Source organism: Protomyctophum parallelum (assembly GCF_964188405.1).
Source record: "Protomyctophum parallelum genome assembly, chromosome: 2".
NCBI classification, from domain to species: domain Eukaryota; kingdom Metazoa; phylum Chordata; class Actinopteri; order Myctophiformes; family Myctophidae; genus Protomyctophum; species Protomyctophum parallelum.
The window spans coordinates 6033941-6054448 of NC_139699.1; positions in this window are offsets into that span (position 1 = coordinate 6033941).

A 20508-nucleotide genomic window follows, 5' to 3' on the forward strand; every position below is an offset into this window, starting at 1 on the left:
CTCCCGATGCTCCACTAACGTTTGCCTGGCCGTGGGTGCATTGGACTGGACTGACAGGTTCTAGCCCTGGGATTGGTTTAGGTTGCTGTGCTCCTTCCCACTCCCAGGTGTTATGCATGATCATTAATCAATGATTTTTGTATATATTTCATGCTCTTTTTTCTGTCATTGTAATGTTTTGCCTGCATATTTGTTACGTTGCATATTCGTTGTCATGTCTCCGAGCTCTACAAACTGGTGTGCGGATGTTCTTCCTCTTCTTACACTTATTATGTATACCAGTGGTTCTCAAACTTTTTCATGCCAAGGACCCCCACATTTACATATATTTGGCCTCGGACCCACATTTGAAAATGTTTTTGCCAGGGTTCTGAAGAAGAGATTTGTGTAAAAATAATAATCATTTCAAGATTTTTAAAGAAATGTTCAAATATAGCAGATGTGCAAACTTGCAGCGCAGCACAAAGTGACGCACTGTGAGCTTCGTTGTATATCTGCTATTTTTGAATAGCCAACGTATATAAAATATGGAAAGGGGTTAAACTGTATCAACACATTTTGCTGGGAAGCCCCTGAACCCCCTCAGTGACCCCTGGGGTCCATGGATCAAACTTTGAGAACAACTCTTCTATACTTTTAATTCATTCAAAGGAGTTCTGATCAGGCTGAATGTCTGATGGCTGAATGTGACCGACATCTGAGTCTGATCCACATCGGAGCCGCACCGTTGCCGAGCTTATCTGCTATTTTCAAAAGTAACTAGTAACTAATGTTTTCAAATAAATGTAGTGGATTAAAAGTACAATATTTGCCTCTGAAATGTAGTGGAGTAGAAGTAAAAGTACTGGAAATACTCAAATAAAGTACAAATACCTCAAAAATGTACTTAGTGCACTTACTGTAGTTACTTTATAACACATGATTAGATTGTTTGTAATTACGTCATCTGAAACCAGGCTTGGGGTCAATTTACTATCACTTGCAACATTTGTCTGTTCCTATGTTTCAAAAGGGAAGAAGAAACATCTGCACACTAGTTTCTAGAGCTCCACAAGAGACTTAAGTTAGACAGAGAGACGTGACTGTGGCATTCATCTCTCTGTGAAAACCTTGCATATACCTACATAAAGGAATTATAGAAAACCCATGGTCCTTAAACCATTCTGAACGGGCACCCATTTTGGTGTCAGCATCATGTTATGCTTTAGCTATTGAAAAATAGCAGATCTACAAGCTCATATCGCGCCACCGAGTGGCGCGATACGAGCTTGTAGGTCTGCTATTTTTTGAAAAATCGAAGAACGACTGACATTTTTTAGAATCTGATCTCAGGTCAGAATGGGTTGATCAGACCAGTGTGTGTCCAGCGGAAACCTCGTTATGAATCTGATCTCAGGTCAGAATGGGTTAAAGTACAGCAGCAGCAGTGTAGGGACACCAACAGCAGCAACACGCGCAGACAGAAGACATTGTAAGTCATCTTGTTAGACACGGCTGGATGGGAAGATGACTAAGCGCATCACTCTTTGACATGTAGTGTTTTATCCAATCTGAAGGTCTAATAGAGGATGACAGTAATCTAATCCAGGGCCCTGGTCGCCAGCAAAAGCACTGGAATCCAGTTAGTATAGGGAGGTCTCTTCAAACACATCACGGCACCAGAGAAGCAGGATAGGACTACAATTTAGTCATGTTAGGGTGGGGACAGTGAATGTTGCCGCCTCATCAGCAACTAGTACCACACCGACGTGCCCTTGGGCAAAAACAAAGCACTTAACCTTCAACTGCTCCATGTTCCATCCATGGCCTGAGAGCTGTGGTCGTACCCAGCATGCATCAGCGCCCAGGTTGCATGTAACTGTGTGAGCATCTAGCCCATTCTGACCGGGCACCCATTTTGGTGTCGGCATCATGTTATGCTTTAGCTATTTAAAAATAGCAGATCTACAAGCTCATATCGCGCCACCGAGTGGCGCGATACGAGCTTGTAGGTCTGCTATTTTTGAAAAATCGAAGAGCGACTGACATTTTTAGAATCTGATCTCAGGTCAGAATGGGTTCATCAGACCCAGTGTTTGTCCGGCGGAAACCTCGTATGAATCTGATCTCAGGTCAGAATGGGCTAGCAGTGCAATACCTTATAAACGCGTTTACGCTTGCAGTTCTTTGTTTGAAACGGGCCAACAGTATACAACAATGTGGAACACAACATCCTTTCATGGTCATGTTGGAGACAATTTCTTCTCCAAACGGTTTCACGGCCCAGTATGAAGTGGATAAACTGCAAGTATAGCCTTCATCAGATCCAGCCAAGCCTCGGAGACGCGGAAACAGACAAAGGCTGGTCATTGTCATGTTGTTCAGCTTGTTTTGGGGTTGAGGCGAAATTAGTTGCAACTGAGCTTGAGGTCCCGCGACAGCACGCTCCCACGATGTTGGGCCCCGCCATTTGTCATTATGCAATTTGTCTGCACCGTTTTCCAGCAAACAGGAAGTCCCTTAAACTGTTGGAGGACGTGGCGAGGACATGTCTCCTCAGAGAGGCGCATGGGAGAGGGGTGATGGGATCGGACAGCTCCAAGCTGGTGTGGTTATATCCTGACGGTTGGGACATTATCCCCCCCCTCCCCCCTACCGCACCCCACCCTTCCCTGTTTCTCTGAGGAGGGAGCCAATGTACTTGGACAGCCTGCCAGCCGCTATAGCCAGCAAGAGATCTATCCCACAAACAACATTGTCATTCTTGTACTCCTCTTGCCTCTGGTTTGTGTCCCAAAAACACAAGCGCCCACATTGTCCAAAAAAACTAAAAAAGGAAGGGGATGGGGGGGGGAGAAAAACCTATAGAAGTGTTTTGGCCTATGCTCCAAGATTTCCATCCCCCCCCCCCCCCCCCCCCCCCCCCCCCACACACACACACACACACACACACACACACCACCACCACTTTGTTCCAGTGGTTGCAGCTGGTGGTGTTTGGTTGACTATATTGCGTTCCGATCCTCAGGGAGAGAATTGATAAGGATCTCGAGGTCTGCTGCGCACACACACACACACACACACACACACACACACGCACACACACACACACACACACACACACACACACACACACACACACACACACACACACACACACACACACACACAAATCTGTCCCAGGCACCATCCAACATCGTTCCTCGTTTAACACCACAGCTGTCAGCGGTGTCACTACATGATGAGCCATGACACCACTGAATCTAGGGACGCTTTGTCACCCTGATACACTTGCATTGGTTATAGAGCTCTGCAAAGACATGCTGTCAAGTGAGGAAAGACCATTATCTGCAATAGATACAAAAGAACAGGGGATCCCTGCAGACATAGAAATGATTAAGGGCTAAATGTCATTCTTCCTGTCTTGGTGTGCTTTGGTAAAGTGCTCCATCTCTTCCTGTCCCTTTCACCCCCGCGCCTCAGACTTAGAGGGCCTGCTCCTCACGCCTGCCCTGAAGGGACACACACATTGACAACCATGTTTGGGTATTATACTGAGGTCGTCCTGGCCCCAGTCAAACATCCCCCCTTCACCCAGGAAGAAACGAAAACGGACCACCCCCCCCCCCCCCCCCCCCGCGCAAAAAAAAGAAAGGAAAAAGAGTATAAGTCAATATGACAATTTAAATACATGTGGAAGGCTATCAGTGATGAGCACAGGGACAGCCAAGTCTAAGTGGGCTTTGTGATGATGGGAAAGTATTAGAGGAATGCACGATGAGGATCAGCGCCGTGGCTATGGGGGCTGCCAAAGGGCTGTAGATAAAACCACTGGACATGGAAGGGGCTTACTGGCATCTTCAGCCCCCATTAAAGTCACACTGTGTAAGAATGCGCCTGTTATTGTTTTGAGTTTGCATCATTTTTACATTAAATGGTCGTCCACACCAAGCATGATACCTATATATGAATATGGCAACCAAAGTCTACACCACAACTACAGTATAACGATGATAGTGGCGAACAATAGTTATAAGTCATGATTGGTAGTGACTCCCTGCTTCATATTAACCACTTGCCCTACTTTACACAATGTCGCACAATGGTGGCGCGTAGCGAAAATAGCCAATCTACAAACGTTCTTTTCCAGACGTTTGTGGAAAGTGGTTAACACAGGTGCTCCATGTTCACTCCTCGATGCTGCCTAGTAGAACATATGACCACGGAACAGCACAACAGGAGCAGTTGAGGGTTGAAGTATGCCTTGCTAAGGGGCTGCGCTACTTTGTGGGCCCTTTTCCACCAAAATAACTTTGGTTCAAGAACTGGTTCCGTTCTAGATTCTTAGAACCTTGGTTCTTTCACGGAACCGACAGCCATTGTTTTGGTTCCAGTTCCGAAACAACTCCCAGGGTTCTGAACATAGAGGTCTTCGGGTAAGCCTAAAATACCCGGGGTCCGAACAGACCCGGAGCGGGTCTGGTTCCGTTTACAAGAAGTGACTACCGGGTGTTTTCGAGCGGCTCCAATATGTCTCGGTGCTCGGGTAATGACTAAAACCTGAGTGGACTCTGTGATTGGCTGTCCCAGCTGTCAATCACTCCCCTTATTTTCTCCTCAGGCCAGTGGGAGACTGCGTGACGTGACTTACAAACAACAACAATAAGTCGGGGCAGTTATATCATATATTGATATTAACGTAACATTTTGGTAATGAGACATTTACAGTTTACACCAAGCTTTCTGTGCTGGAATATAGAATGTGTGCAAAGGCACGTCAACACGACAAGCCCTTTATTCAACATCACCGTGGAGTTGTCATAGCACGATAGAATTTGTTACAAACTGTCCGCAAAGATTGACTGATCTACTATGGGATTATACTGTACATGCACACAATAATGACCATGCAGCGGCGCTGCATCAGCACCGTTAATGACCATGCAGTGGAGTCACCTTCAGCTCTGGTTCCGACATCTCTCTGTGCTTTGGGCTCTGGTTCCGAACATCTCTGTGCTTTTCGGTTCGGAGCTATAATTCTAATAATAGCAGCGGGTCCATTTGGTGCATTGGGTCCATTTTTTGCAGGTCTTTTGGGGTTCGGGTTGGTCAAATTGGACCCTTAATAAAGACCTCTATTCTGAACCAATTCATCTTGCTGTGAACTGGTTCAATGTTAGGCAGGAAAAAAGAACCAACCCCGGTGGAAAAGGGACCACTGAGGTATGGGGTGAGTCTCCCATGCCTTAGTGAGTTAGTTAAAACATTAAAATAGCGGAAATAGCTGATCTACAAGCTTACAATGCATCTTAGCATGTAGATCTGCTACCGGTATTAGCGCTTTTGTAAATGTTGACGATTATGCAAAAATATTTGCGATTAGACGATTATGTAATAATTGTGACAGGCCTACAGTGAGTACAGCGTAGCCCCCCCGAGAGTAATATTTTATCTGCCTAGATTTGCAACATAATTCTGTGTCGCCTTCATATTCAGAGACAAACAACCCATGTTAGGCTAGTATACTGCTGCTTTGTCCTGTCTGTTTTTTCCCCTCGCTCAGGCTTCGCAAGAATCCGGCTTGAGATGTGACTATATCAATAAAATATCTAATTTCCAGCCTCATACGACCAACTGCGCCTCTTTCAACCTACGCTACGGGTATCAATTGTGCCTTGAATAATGAAATGCAATTATGTGTAGCTAAACAAAGCCCGGGTGGTAATAGGCCTTTGTTTTATTTTTGTACTCCAAAATGAAAAGAGATTCTGCAGCTGTGCATGTTTTTCCTTTTTTTCCCCCTTCTTCTTTTAGCATGTCCTGTGGGTCATATACAGGACACGGTCCACGCAGTCCCAACACCGTCCTGCTGTTTGATTTGTGATGAGGATTCCCATGCAGACGGATTCTGGCGACAGGCGGGCATACACAAAGAGACAATCTGGCTGAAACCTGGAGGAAACAGAAGCCGGCTGCTCAGATTGTGTCCAGATTAATTATTCAAGCCCCGTATTCGCTATCCAATGACCCCGGTAAAGAAGCACAAATTATTTAGCAAGCTGCCACATCGGGGTTTGGTGTGAGGGCAAGAAGCAACAGCTCCCACTGAGGTATCATAGGACCGCACGTGAACCCTGATCAGGCTGCTTCGAATCGTGACACACAGCCTCATGGGTATTGATGATACAGGAGGGGTACAGGGGTACCGTTTCTCTCCACAGTCACTGATCTCCGTCAGCCCTGGGCAAGACGGACAGGGCAAAACATAGCAACGGCCAGTGTTTTAGACACAACAAAGCGCGAGCACTACGGAGGGCTGACCTCCTCAGCCTTGTTTTCCACTGAGTTCATGTGGTCTTGTGATTGAACATGCTGCTTGCTCGTTTAGTTTTAAGAGGTGTCCGGCGTGGGCGTTCCTAAGCCGGGTCTCTGGCGGGTTAACGACACTTTCAAAATGCCACAACGCTAATCTAACTGCACTGTGTTAAAACTGCTTATTGTTGTCCCAGCTCCAGCTCACCACAATGCCATCGTACTACAACTTTGCACAGCATAACTAGCAGATCTGTACACGTACTGTATGAATCGGGCGGGTGTCTCCAAGATGACTGCAATAAGCATGCAAGCCTCATATAGACAAATTCACGGAGGGTGTCCTGGGCGCAGCATGGGGTGTCACATTATGTGCAGGGCACCTCAGCATTGATTTGTCTATACTTCAGATCTGGCATGTGATACTTTCAACTAGGGCTGTGAATCTTTGGGTGTCCCACGATTCGATTCGATTCCGATTCTTGGGGTCACGATTCGATTCAAAATCGATTTTTTCGATTCTACGATTCTCGATTCTCCAAAAACGATTTTATTTATTTATTCAAAAGATTTTTTTTCCAGATTCGAAACTATTCTCTATTCAAAATGATTCTTGATTCAATACATAGGATTTCATCACAATCTACTCCAGCCAACCAACTCCAGTGATTAACTTGAAAATGACTGAAGACATGATGTTTACTGTAAGGGTGAGGGTTAGGGTGAGCTTACATTTCATATTATAAACACCATGTAGTGAAAACTCCTGTAACTAACCAGAAAAATAAATAAATAATAATAATAATAAAAAAATCGATTTTTGGAAATTATGAATCGATTTTGAATCGTTCATAACGGGAATCGCGATTCTAATTCGAATCGATTTTTTTTTACACCCCTACTTTCAACCATATAGGCCCACTGTAGTGTACAGTCTATTTATTTGCAATGCACAAGAGGTCCTGGTGTGCTCTCAGTATATGCATCAATACAATTATAATTATGTAATTTGTCAATATGTCGCCATATTAGTGTCACCCAGAACATTCTGTGTACATTTTGCACTCCCCGGTTGTAGTGACTGTGGTTCTACATGTTTCAGTGTGACAGCGGTTGAGTGAACTTGTAATAGAATGAGACAGCTGGCAGCCGAACGGTCACCCTGTTATTTGTGTGTTGCTCTTTAAACACAAAGCTAACTATATACTTTCCACAGCCGCTCCAAATATGTTTTCAGATTTCAGTGGGTGTTAATTGAACTCTCAACCTCACGGGTCAATTTTTACTCAGGATATTGCAGTACATTGTGCCATAATACTGTACACAACAAAAGGAGTAGGCGGGAGACAGAGGTGTTGGAACTTTGTATGTGTGTGCATGCACACGCGTGTTAAAAGCGTGTGTGTGTGTGTGTGTGTGTGTGTGTGTGTGTGTGTGTGTGTGGGAGTGAGGGAGAGAGGGGGAGAAAGAGAGAGAGAGAGTTAGCCTTGATCTTGTTAGTGTTGATTGGGGTCTCTGTGAGACCTCACACTGGGCTGTGGGTGTAATTGCCCCTGGCAGGCACGACCTGTAAGCACATGCAAGACCTAGGCCAGGAGGAGGGGGAGGAGGTGAGGGAGAGGGGAACGAGCAGGAGGAGGAGAGCATTGTGCCTTTGTATGTATGTGGCCTCGGCCACATGTCTGCCTGTGTGGCACTGCCGTGCTGCCCAGGCGAGGAGACTTGGCTTCGGGGAGATGATTGTTATAGCACTGGTGTTGGCTTTTAAAAATGCCTTTTTAATGGGAACGCGTTTCACAGGCAGAGAGCAGCAAGGTTTTTGGGGGAAACCGACATCACAGCAGCAGGGCACAGAAGTTCAGGCCCGGGCAAGCCCTGCACGATGAGGTACAGAGAGACGGTTCAACAGTGGAAGAAGCCTGCCATCTGCTGGTTGGTCTGTGCTGGATATGACAGCAAGGAAATATAAGAGACTTTTCTGATCCATCTGAGTACTCTTCTAGATATGGTCACGCACGCACGCGCGCGCGCGCGCGCGCGCGCACGCACGCACGCACGCACACACACACACACACACACACACACACACACACACACACACACACACACACACACACACACACACACACACACACACACACACACACACACACACACACACCTCTTAACTCCATTGGACCCTCAAACTGTCTGCTTATGCAGCTAACTCCACCACCCCTCTCATGCAAGTAATTGACAATATATAAAGTAACAATACCAATTATATAATATATATAGGTTTTCTTAATTTCCTGATAAAGTTTGTCAGTGTCTCCCCGACAGGGCATATATACAAAGTACAGTACACTGTGTGTGTGTGTGTGTGTGTGTGTGTGTGTGTGTGTGTGTGTGTGTGTGTGTGCGTATATATATATATTTAAATATTGTTATTGGGTTTTTTTCCACTGTATAAAGCCAATCACTTCTCTATGGATGAAATGTGTTGTAATAATACAGGCTTGATGAGGAGTATGTACAAGCTTGCCTACTTAAGTGACATATAGCTGGCCTGTACATTTGCCCCCTTCACCTCTCCACTACATTGTAATTGTACTTGTATACAAAACACGTTGCACATGTTGTCAGCTTAATTAAAGATCCATTCAATAAGACCCTTTCCCCCCCATTCACCTAAGGCACTTTAAACGCTCTTACTTGACGAATGAATTATGTAGTATTCTGCCTAATGTGTTTGCCTAAGTCACAGTGAGGAGCAGGCCTACCTTTAAGTGGATAGGGGTACCTCTTTTCCGCCCGCGGTTAAGTGTCGAGTTTAATTTAATTCAATAATCCCGATAAATGAAATAAATCCCTTTTGGGACACCCGTTCCTCGAGTAGGGAGATAATGTGAAATTAGGTTCACAGAGAAAAAATTAGGACATTATGGTTGATTGAGCTTTTACAAAAAGGCAGCAATATTAATACGGAGCAATTCTTTATGTTTATAATTTTGCTTTAATGAATGAAGGCATCCATGTGGAAAACAATCAGGGGCCCCAAAATGGATGACAATGATTGCGAGGCTTAGCGAGAATGCATTAGCATTTTCAACCCACTCCCAATGCAAATCGTTTCACTTTAAACTTTTTAAATACCATTTTGTGTTCTGACTTAATTTTAATAAGTTTGCAGATAAGGCTATAGCATATAAGCACGGAGTTGAAAGGAATATTGTGGGTGTCTGCAACACATTTACTCCATGAGAGGAAATTAGAAAATTGAAAAAAAGAAAGAAAGAAAGGAACACGATCTTCTCTGTGCAATAATACGGTTTTGTGCTGAATTGAGATAATTTCAACGTAATGGAAGTATCCATATCCGACATTCATTTGAATTAAAGTAGATGCTTGTATAATTGATTGCACTAGGCTACTTTACACAAATTAAAAATGGGCCTATCTAATTAGAAGCGCTCTTATTTTGTAAATGCTTGACTCATGTCTAGACATAGATTTTTGTACGGGTTCCGTCTAATAAATAAAGAAGTATACTATGTCAACTTATAGAAATGTCCAGTGGTCAATGTAAAACATTTTGTGCATGACTCAGCATTTTGATATCTAGCATAATTCATGAGAACACACAGCAGTAGAGAGAGAGCTTACACACAGAATATTTTGTTGTAACCATGCTTAATTTAATAAAATGTATAGCTGCATTTGTTGGAATTAATTACTTAAATGAGCTATAGTGGTAGCCTGGTAGGCCTTGAAAGAGAAAACATTCTTGACAGAGCTGAACACAGGGTTTTCCTCCAGCTGTGTTAATGTTGTCTTAGGGCGCCCTCCAGTGATCTTAATGCACATTATACATTTACCATACTTCCTTAGCACAGTGGTGTCATGCCAAGGACCCCCAAATAGAATAATGTATTTGGCCTATTGCTGGACAGTTTGTAAAGAGGGTATGCAAGCCTAAAAGTAAATAAGAAGGGGACGGGGGAGACGACAGAAAGAAAGGATGAATGAGCACAGTTAAAGGAAGACAGATGTTGATGAAATATCACACCCGTGTGAACTGAGTGGTGCACCTCCCCTCTCCCCCTGCCTCTCTCTCTCTCTCTCTCTCTCTCTCTGTAATTAGCAGGCAACAGTGCAACACTATCTCTCTCTCTCTCTGGCACAACAGTGCCACTTTTGCCCCTACTGGTACTCTAAACATAGTCACAAAGGTTAGGTTAGGACATAGTCGCAGATCCATGCTTTATTTTGGCCAAGGAGCGACTCAGTGACATAAGATAAGATTTGTCAACACAAATCTAAATGCTCACAACAGGTATCGAATAGCTGAAAGGAAAAAGGAAAAAGGAACACGCTAAAGGACTCCTGAGTATGCCCGGACCCCACTTTGAGAGCCAGTGCCCCCCCCCCCCCCCCCCCCCCCCCACACACACACACACACACACACACACACACACACACACACACACACACACAATCACTCTCTACGGCTGCACTCCCTTGTAGACCTTACGTCAAACGGAGTGAGTCGTTCTTTGAACATCTGTTGTTGGGCCTCAGAGGTAATCCCACTAATGGCCCTCTAAACTATCTGCATGAACACACATAAATAAAAAATGTTTCCAAAGAGATTTGGTCATTGACTCGTCGCTAATCAATTGTGCTTGGACCGCATCTGTTGATGAAGGTTTGGGGAAGTACAGGGCGAGATATATGTCGGGATCGATGTTTGGCAACCAGGACTGGCCAGGCGCTGAGTGACAGTCACAGCTCCACTGGGACGCAACATTTACACACACGTCATGTGCCCGAGCTGCTTTCCTTGGCAAATGGCCTCTTTGTGAAACGCAACATCCAAACTAGGACTGCAGCCTGCAGCTATAGCTATTGTTTTCTTATCGATTATTCTATTATTTCTATGTAGTATTTTAAAATATTTCAAATTGGATGATTTTTTTTTCTTTTTTACTTTTTGCCTACAGTATAACAACTTGCCCAAAATAGGTTTTGATTATTATTATTATTATTACAGAGCAATAACATTGGAAGAGGGAGAGTAGCGCCCAAGAACTTAGGCATTAAGGCACAGGGTGAAAAAATGGGTTACAAACATTGTGGGTTAACCTAAAAAAGAGGGCCATTATATTTGACAATGTCCAAGAGTCATCAACATTGCAGTGTTCTTTGTCTGAATCATCAGTGACTAATCTATAATGTTTACCGTCTACTGTGAGATACATAATTTAGTCAGTCAGACACTGTTGCAACTGTTGTCCATTTTGATGGATATAGGATATCCAATACAATGTCTTGTGACATTCCAATTCAAAACAGAAGCCGGTCAGGTGGCAATGGTATATTTTCAGTAAATATCTCTGTGATATTCATGTGAAACGATGATGATGAAATATCTTTAGCACATGGGCAAGAAAAGACTGCATATGACATACCCCAAGACAGGCTTTTTGGATCACACTCCTGCCGCCGAGCAATATTCATAAATTTAATTTCCAATCCGCTCTCCTTTTATTAGTTTGGGTGTTATTAAATGAGATTGCTTCATCTTAACCCATTCTGACCGGGCACCCATTTTGGTGTTGGCATCATGTTGTGCTTTAGCTATTGAAAAATAGCAGATCTACAAGCTCATATCGCGCCACCGAGTGGCGCGATACGAGCTTGTAGGTCTGCTATTTTTTGAAAATTCGAAGAACGACTGACATTTTTAGAATCTGATCTCAGGTCAGAATGGGTTCATCAGACCAGTGTGTGTCCAGTGGAAAACCTTGTATGAATCTGATCTCAGGTCAGAATGGGTTAATATAATATATTTTCCAGGGCCCAGCGAATGTGTCTAGGAGCTGATATTCAAATCCAATAACATGGCCTGTACTTAGTGCATGGCACTAATAAATGCCAGTGCGCGATGCATATACGAGGACGCCGGGGCTCACCGTGTGGAAGTCACAGCAAGCAATAATATTGCAGTGGACGTCCTTCAGCGGTGAGAGATGTTTCTCGCCACCCGAGTACGACACTATTCCTCATTATGCCCGAGGGGGAGGCCTGGGCGACATACAGTACTACTGTACACAGAGAGACAGGTGAGGTGGAACACACTGTGACAAGGGAGAGAGAGAGGATTATTTCATATCGCTGCTGTCGGGCAGAAACCTCTTATCTTTTAAGAATTTTAACATTTTGTCTTTCTACGTAAATTAATGGGCCTGCTTGATCGTACTGCGCCACAAAAAAAGCATCAAAAGTAGCAGATGCTCAAGCTTGAAGCGGCTCGTCTCGAGCTTGTCGATCTGCTACTTTTGCAGTTTTTGAATTGTAAACCTGAAAAGTAGCAGTTTTGAACATAGGCCTATGAGGTTTCCACCTGACAGAGACGATATTTTTTTTCTCTGTCCCTAAAGAGTCTAGTATATCTAGGTGTGTAATTACTGTGTAATTCAGAAGTACACAGATGACTTTTGCCTTCTGAGCTGGACTGATCATCATGTGTAAGCTCTCAGTTTCTCTATTGAGCTTGTGTCAACCTCTTTTAACCACTTAAACCCCAGCATCCGTATTGCTAAGCTATATTGCAAGCTTGTTGATCGGCTACTTTCAATCAAAAGGTTTTCCCACAATAACAGAAAATACACTAGCACAGAGCCCTGTGGGACACTACTCAACGAGGTTTATGTGGCATAGGGAAAACAACAACAACAACAACTTGTTGTTGTTGTACAAACTGACAACTGTGGCGATTAGCCTGCTCACGCCCGCTGATACATTTATATACTTTACATGTTAATAATGCCCATTTATTCCAGTTCCACTTTATCTGCTGTATATCTGCCGTATACATACAGTAGTGATAGTTAAGTGGTTATGTTGCCATTGGACATTCATAATGCATCTTGCTGCTGCATAAATATAGTCACACAGCAACTCAAAGACTAAGGAGTTACGGTACATAGCCATGTGTGGCATCACCTTTGGTCCCCGGGTGACTTAAAACATTGACGTGCCCTCACCCTATTCCCTTTTTAATCTGTGCAGCCAGACAACTGCTCTTGCAAAAGGTTGCAGCTAGAGGAAGCTTAGCTGTTGTGGCAAGTGACCTTTACTTTTATTATGAATATTTCTATTTTATCACAGTGAAATCTATGCACATGATCAGCACAGTGGCTTTTCTTTTTCATTAGTCGTGCAAAATGCCAGTCAGTGAACGGAGGGGCATCTGGGTTTGCTCGCCAGGTTTACCCTCCCTTCCCGTCTCCACCGCCATTCTGGGGATCTGACAATTGGAATTAACCCATTCTGACCGGGCGGCGGGCACCCATTTTGGTGTCGGCATCATGTTATGCTTTAGCTATTGAAAAATAGCAGATCTACAAGCTCATAGCGCGCCACCGAGTGGCGCGCTACGAGCTTGTAGGTCTGCTATTTTTGAAAAATCGAAGAACGACTGACACAGAAACATAGCTTTTCCAGACAACTGTCATTTTCAAACAGACGTTTTTAGAATCTGATCTCAGGTCAGAATGGGTTAATATGCGCGGAGCACTCCGCTTTCCATTTGTTGGCTGAGGATTGCCAGCAGACTTTATCAGGGGTAACATTATCGAGAGCTTTGCCGAGAGCCGCTTCATCATGCTCACATCCGAGCCGGCCCAACACTTGTCACTGTCAATCACCAGGTGATAATACACAGATGATGCTCTCATTTGCTTTAATACAATCTCCAGGCTTATTTGAACTGCAGTCATTACAGCAAATAATTGCCGGGTTGAGGTTTTTTTAGCCAGGCCATAGCCTCGGGGACAAGGCAAGACTATTGCTATATTAAGGATTTGGGTCGTTTTTTTTCTTCTTTTTTCATGTTTTTTTTTCCCCAGTTGTTCATATTCCTAAAATGAATATTGCATTTCAATCTAGTTGGCTAGCCTGGCTTTCTTTATTCACACTAACATTATTACTTATTATCTGGAGACAGTCATCTGTTCTCCTTGCTGTCGAGACAGTTGTCACCAGGGACTGCCACATTTTTAACTGTAATTAAGTAAGTAAGTAGGTCCTGTAAGTAGGTCCTGTTTCTGTAGAGCGAGGTAGCTTGATGTACAAGTACACCCCCTGGACATGGTGCTAGTATGTCGCAGGGACTTAGCCCCAATCCAACCCTTTATGCTGAGTTCCAAGCAGGGAGGCATTAGGTCCTATTTTTCAGAGTCTTTGGTATGACCCGGCTGGGGTTCCAACTCCATGCAGCCTCCCAGTTTCAGTCTTTGTTGAGATACCCTCTGTAACACACATCTCCCAGTTGCAGAAGTCTGCGGTTGTGCAGGCAACTCCAGAATGTGAATGAATGACCCCCAACCACAATGAGTGCTACCTGGCGGACAAATGTGGTGGCGCTTTGGTGCCACAGGATCAGAGTCTGTTTTAGTATGACCCACGTGCGGTTTGTCGCCATCTTGGATGCTAATGGCAATAGCACCAAATGCCAATGCTATAGCGAGCAAAGGCGAGGTCCATCCTTGCTCCAGAAAACCCCATATTCCAATCGCGGTCACCGGGAAATTTGATATTACCTCCGAACATTGCCGATCTGATCAACACTACGGACAGCGCCGTAGTTTCAGAGAAAAGAGCATGGAAATGCCGTGGCTAATACAGAAGCAAATGTGAGTTGCGTGCGCAACTAAGTGCAGGCGAGGCCCTAGCAACCATGCCTAGCAAACCGGATAGCGGGTCATTCTTATATCGATATTAAATGCCTTAAGACGAGTATACTCGTCTAGAGCACCTCGCGTATCTATCCATCTTCTTCTATCTATCTATCTATCTATCTATCTATCTATCTATCTATCTATCTATCTATCTATCTATCTATCTATCTATCTAACTATCTATCTATCCAAAAATGCATCAAGTATCTATGTGTGTGTACGTGTGTATGTCCACGTAACTTGAGAACCGACTTCAACTTTGACACACGCGTTCCACACCACCACAGGGAGTGCAGCGCCCGGCCTTGATTACACAGTTGTCCAGGACCGCCACAAAAGGCCTCTCTCTGCCCATGCTCTGGACAGGGCCCCATGCCCCAGGCTCCATAATAGAGCTGGCCAGTTCCAACATCACAATGTTGTTCTGATATCTGCATAGACTCCATATTTGGGCATTCATGACAAAGAACTCCATATATACTGTATATGGGCATGAAAGGGAAACAGACATAATAACTGGGTGGGGCATTCCAAATTGCATCGTTCCAAGTAGGCCGGTGCCCAACGTGCACCGCTCTAGTTTATTTAATCGGATGAGTATACCCGTCCTTAGCATCAAATGTGACATCAGGTGAAAAGAATGGGCAGAGGTATGGGTGCTATAAAACATTGTAGGAAATACTTGCCTAAATACTTAACCAAACAATTAGTACAAGCATTAGTGTTATCCCATTTAGATTACTGTGCAGTGATTTGGTCCAATACAAAAGAAAGTAACTTGAACAGATTACAGGTGGCCCAAAACAAAGCAGCTCGTATAGTGCTTCAATGCCCATATCGAAAAAGAGTAAGTACAATGAACAATGATGTGTGTAAAAAGTAGGTTGGATTATTCATTACTGTGTTTTGTGAAAAACATCTAACAACTAAAACCCCAGCAATCATTTATAATAATTTATCATTGTTCTCAGATACACATCATTATTTTACTCGGCAGTCATCAGAGGGTCGTTTCCTGCTGCCTTCATGTAGAACAAATGTTAAACAAAGAACAGTCCATTACAGAGCAATGGTGGCATGGAACTCCTTACCTATGTTTTTTGTTCATGAGGATAACTATATGAGTTTTAAGAAGAAGCTGAAGTTGTTTTTGTTCACTCAAGAGAAGGAGATGCATATGAGCTATATATCCCATTATGTATATTTACTTTATTAATCAATGTTGAAGATTTGATTGTACTGTGGAGCTAGCTATCAAATGTAGTAGACGGATCATGAGTTGTTTGTGTTGTATTGTTGTGTTGGATGAATGTTGTGAATGTATGTAATAATATGGAAGAAATGTTTTAACGATGATATGTTTAAGACCCCGGGAAGAATAGCTGCTGTCCAGACAAAGGTCCTCCAGACTGGATCATTTCAATACACTTCTCATCCGGATCCCGTACATCCAGGACAGCGCTGCTAGGATGCTGATGAGAGTGCGCAAACACAAGTACATCACACCCATCCTACTCTCACTGCATCACCTCCCGGACAGAATACAAGATCTCCCCATTAATGCATCAATGCATCCCTGGTAACGCTCCCACCTAACTTAAGGAAGTCCTCAAACCACAAATCTCCACTCACAACCTCCGCTCTGGAAACATCAACCTTATACATTTGCTTCAGAGTGCCCTGAGATAGTCTAGCGCCGGTGAATGGGAATTTTTCCGGAACCTGGACCACATATTCCCCTGCTGCTTTAAGATAAAATGAAACAGAGATTCAAGAGTCATGATTCAGGCCTAGTCTTGCTCTCAACTGTGTTGCTCTGAGTCAATAAAAAGATAATATTAAGTGGAGTGGACCGCTCACTGAACTTAATAGTCCAATAGTCAAAAGAAATAAAAATAAAAGCTTCATAAAACCCAGTACCCAGGACAGTAATAGTTGCCATGGTAGGCAGAGAGATTCCATGGTTGTGAACTAAGGAGCCATACTGTAGTGTACAGCATACAGCAGGAACGGACGCGTTTCAGCGTTCAAGCCTTCATCAGCGTTGTCTGCTGGAGACACAGGAAGTGTCACATTATATAGTGTCCCTAGGTGAGACACCTTCCTGTGCCTCGTGCAGACACAAACACACAGCCAACTTGTACCAAAAGTGCAAATATTCAGCAGTTCAGACAGCCATTAAATAATAGACGTCAAAGTCCTTAAATACATATATAGGAATTATGGCAAAATATCAGAGTTTTTTGTCACATATAAAAGTCCCAGAAGTTAGGTATACATATTGAAACACAGTTATTATTCTGACCGGGCACCCATTTTGGTGTTGGCATCATGTTATGCTTTAGCTATTTAAAAATAGCAGATCTACAAGCTCATATCGCGCCACCGAGTGGCGCGATACGAGCTTGTAGGTCTGCTATTTTTGAAAAAAATCGAAGAACGACTGACATTTTTAGAATCTGATCTCAGGTCAGAATGGGTTCGTCAGATCGGCGTGTGTCCAGTGGAAACCTCGTATGAATCTGATCTCAGGTCAGAATGGGTTAATGGCTGTCTGAACTGCTGAATATTTGCACTTTTGGTACAAGTTGGCTGTGTGTTTGTCTGCACGGGACAGAGGAAGGTGGAGGGAGACTATATAATGTGACACTTCCCGTGTCTCCAGCAGACAGCGCTGATGAAGGCTTGAACGCCGAAACGTGATCGTTGCTGCTGCTCTGCAGCAACGAACACGTTTGTCAACATTTAAATAAATTAAGAGTGCCTTAAAACATGAGTTCCGTGAGTGCTGGTTTCTCTTTTAGAGAAATTTCTGTTAAAGCCATACTGTATATGAAAATATATATGTGCATGTCCAGGTTGGATTTATTCTTAAATGATTACAGTAGGTTCCAATGTGGTCTGGTTTAGTTTGACGCAAAACTGTCCTATAAGTGTAAGTCTAACTTTACCTTTCTTTCCTTCTATCTATTTAATTGCATTCACATTTGTCGGACCAAACAAGGTCACAATAGCTGATTAGACAAAGAATCAATGGCAAAGACAAAGCACTCATTACAAAGGCAATGGTGTGGATATTTGAAAGCCTTGTTTGTGTGTGACAGATTATCTCAATGCCAATGAAGGCACGGCAGGCATAAACATATTTGTTGTGTGGTGGTCTTTGATTTGTTTGTGTCAAAAGAGTGACGGTGACCTTTCACTGTTGACTGTCCCAATAAGGAAAACTGGACACTAATTACCTTTGTCAGTGAAGTGTACTTGGTACAATATGCAATCACATTAATGGAGTCAATAATTTGTATTTACTCTCAAACTTGGACAATGTCATTTCTCCCAATTAATGCAACCACCCATGCATTAAATTAGTTTTTTTTCTCCTCTCTCTCTCTCTCTCTCTCTCTCTCTCTCTCTCTCTCTCTAAGAATAATAATCAGGGATAATTGTTAGGACATCAATCAATCAACAGAAAGAACTGCCATTGAAGCGTGGTTCAAAAATAAAGAAATATGTGACGCAAATGGATTTGGATCCACCCGCCCTCAGGGGACTCCGTTGTGCAGTGCACCGAAGCAAGGAAATGAAGTGAAACAAAGACAGAAGGACCACATTACATGCCGATCAAAAAGCGTTCCAGACTAGATTTGAGGTAACCTGTTGTTTAGTTTTGTGCAAAGTTGAATAGATCTCTATGACAAGAATCAAAATACCAGAACACACAGATGCTGTTGTAACTGATAATTAGGAAGAGAAGCGCCTACTGTATGAAGAAAAACATGGTTTGAATGTCATGGAGGTCACAGCGAAGGGGGTGAGAAAGGGGCAAGAAAGAGCATGACAATGGGTTTATGGCTTCAATAATGAATGTTAACAATTTAACATTTTCCTAAACACACCTACAAAACAATACTGCACACAGTCAAGAGAGAAGTAGCTACAAAAATAATTCTGTTCAATTTCTTGGAGTGTGTTGAGTTGGTAACCCTATTAAACCGTTCATAATAACGAATATTTGAGCTCTTTCATGGGTTAATAATTGCTTTACATTAGGAAGTGATGAAAGTAAATGTAACGACAATGAAGTCTCAGACTCACATGATGCAGATTATTCCGCAGAAGGCCTGGTCTTCAACCTCCAAAGATTTTCACATCTCCCCTCTTATCTTCTGCATGCGCTCCATTCACTGTCTTCTGGTTGCTGCTCGCATTCAATTCAAAATATTGGCGCCTACAAGGTAATCAAGGGAATGACACACCAGGGTCAGGTCAGCCATGAGTTCCCTTCCTCAGCGCTATGTTGTCTATCAGAACCAGGCCAGCCCTTCACATCCAACACATTCCCACTCCCAATTTATCACATAAGGGACAGACTCAGAATGCCTTAACTGGGTTCACCTTTAGGGTACATTTTTCCAATTTCCAAGTGCAGGATAGTGAGATCCTTAAATTACAAGACCTCTCGCCCCAAAACACTCTTCCCGGTTCAAATAAAGTAAACTTAACCTAAAGGTCCTAAAACTAAGCCATGCTAATCTTATTCTTAAACGTAAGTTACGTAACCTCAGTAAAAAGAATACAAGAACCGCTGGAGGTGAGAGTTCCGTTCAAAAAAATGGGGCGGTTACAAGATACTGGCGACTTCTATAGAACTCCCACAACACCTGAAATAGAAGTTGTAGGAGTTCCATCTTTCGCATAAGCATCGTCACTATAATGACGCTGGGGGCAGCCTTTTGTGTACCATGTTGAAGCCATGTGGATGGCGAGGCTTCATGTAGGTCTGTGTCTGTGACACCAGTGATCTATGGCAGTTGTTCTCAAACTTGTTCGTGCCTAGGATTTGGCCAAGGACACCCATATGAAAATATCTTGTGCCAGGGACCCCCCGAAGTGAAGATTTATGTTAAAGAAACAGCTTGTAGCGTGGCTGTGAGCTTGTAGGTCTGCTATTTTTGAATATCCAACGTATAAATGGATAAAGTGGTTAAAATGATTGATAACACTCCATATAGGCTTTATAGATTAGATTATGGTAGGCTATGTGTTTGGATAAAAATTCACAATACCACAAAACTTTGTAAAGAAAAAGGGGGGAAATAACCCCCAAAACACAATCCACACTATATGTAGCTGTTAAGAAGGTTTATCACTATTGCTTAAAATACACAAATAATAATAATAATAATCTAATCTGATTGACAGCTGCAGATACAACAAGTTGTGCTTGGTCCAGTACATAGACTGTAAAAAAAAAATAGGTCCAGCATCAGCTGCTGTTTTGTTGTTGTGAGTCACACTTTTCACGTGGCGGAACATCAGCCAAACACCGACAGGAGTGTTTAGTCGACCAATAGAATTCCAGCGTTATACATTTTAAACGCCCACCACCGCCATTAGGTTAGATTTAGTTCCAATGTTATACTAGAATTGGTGACATATCCAATTTTGTGACTTTAGGGGTCACTGTTTTGCCATTTCCTCTGTCGGGAGGGTC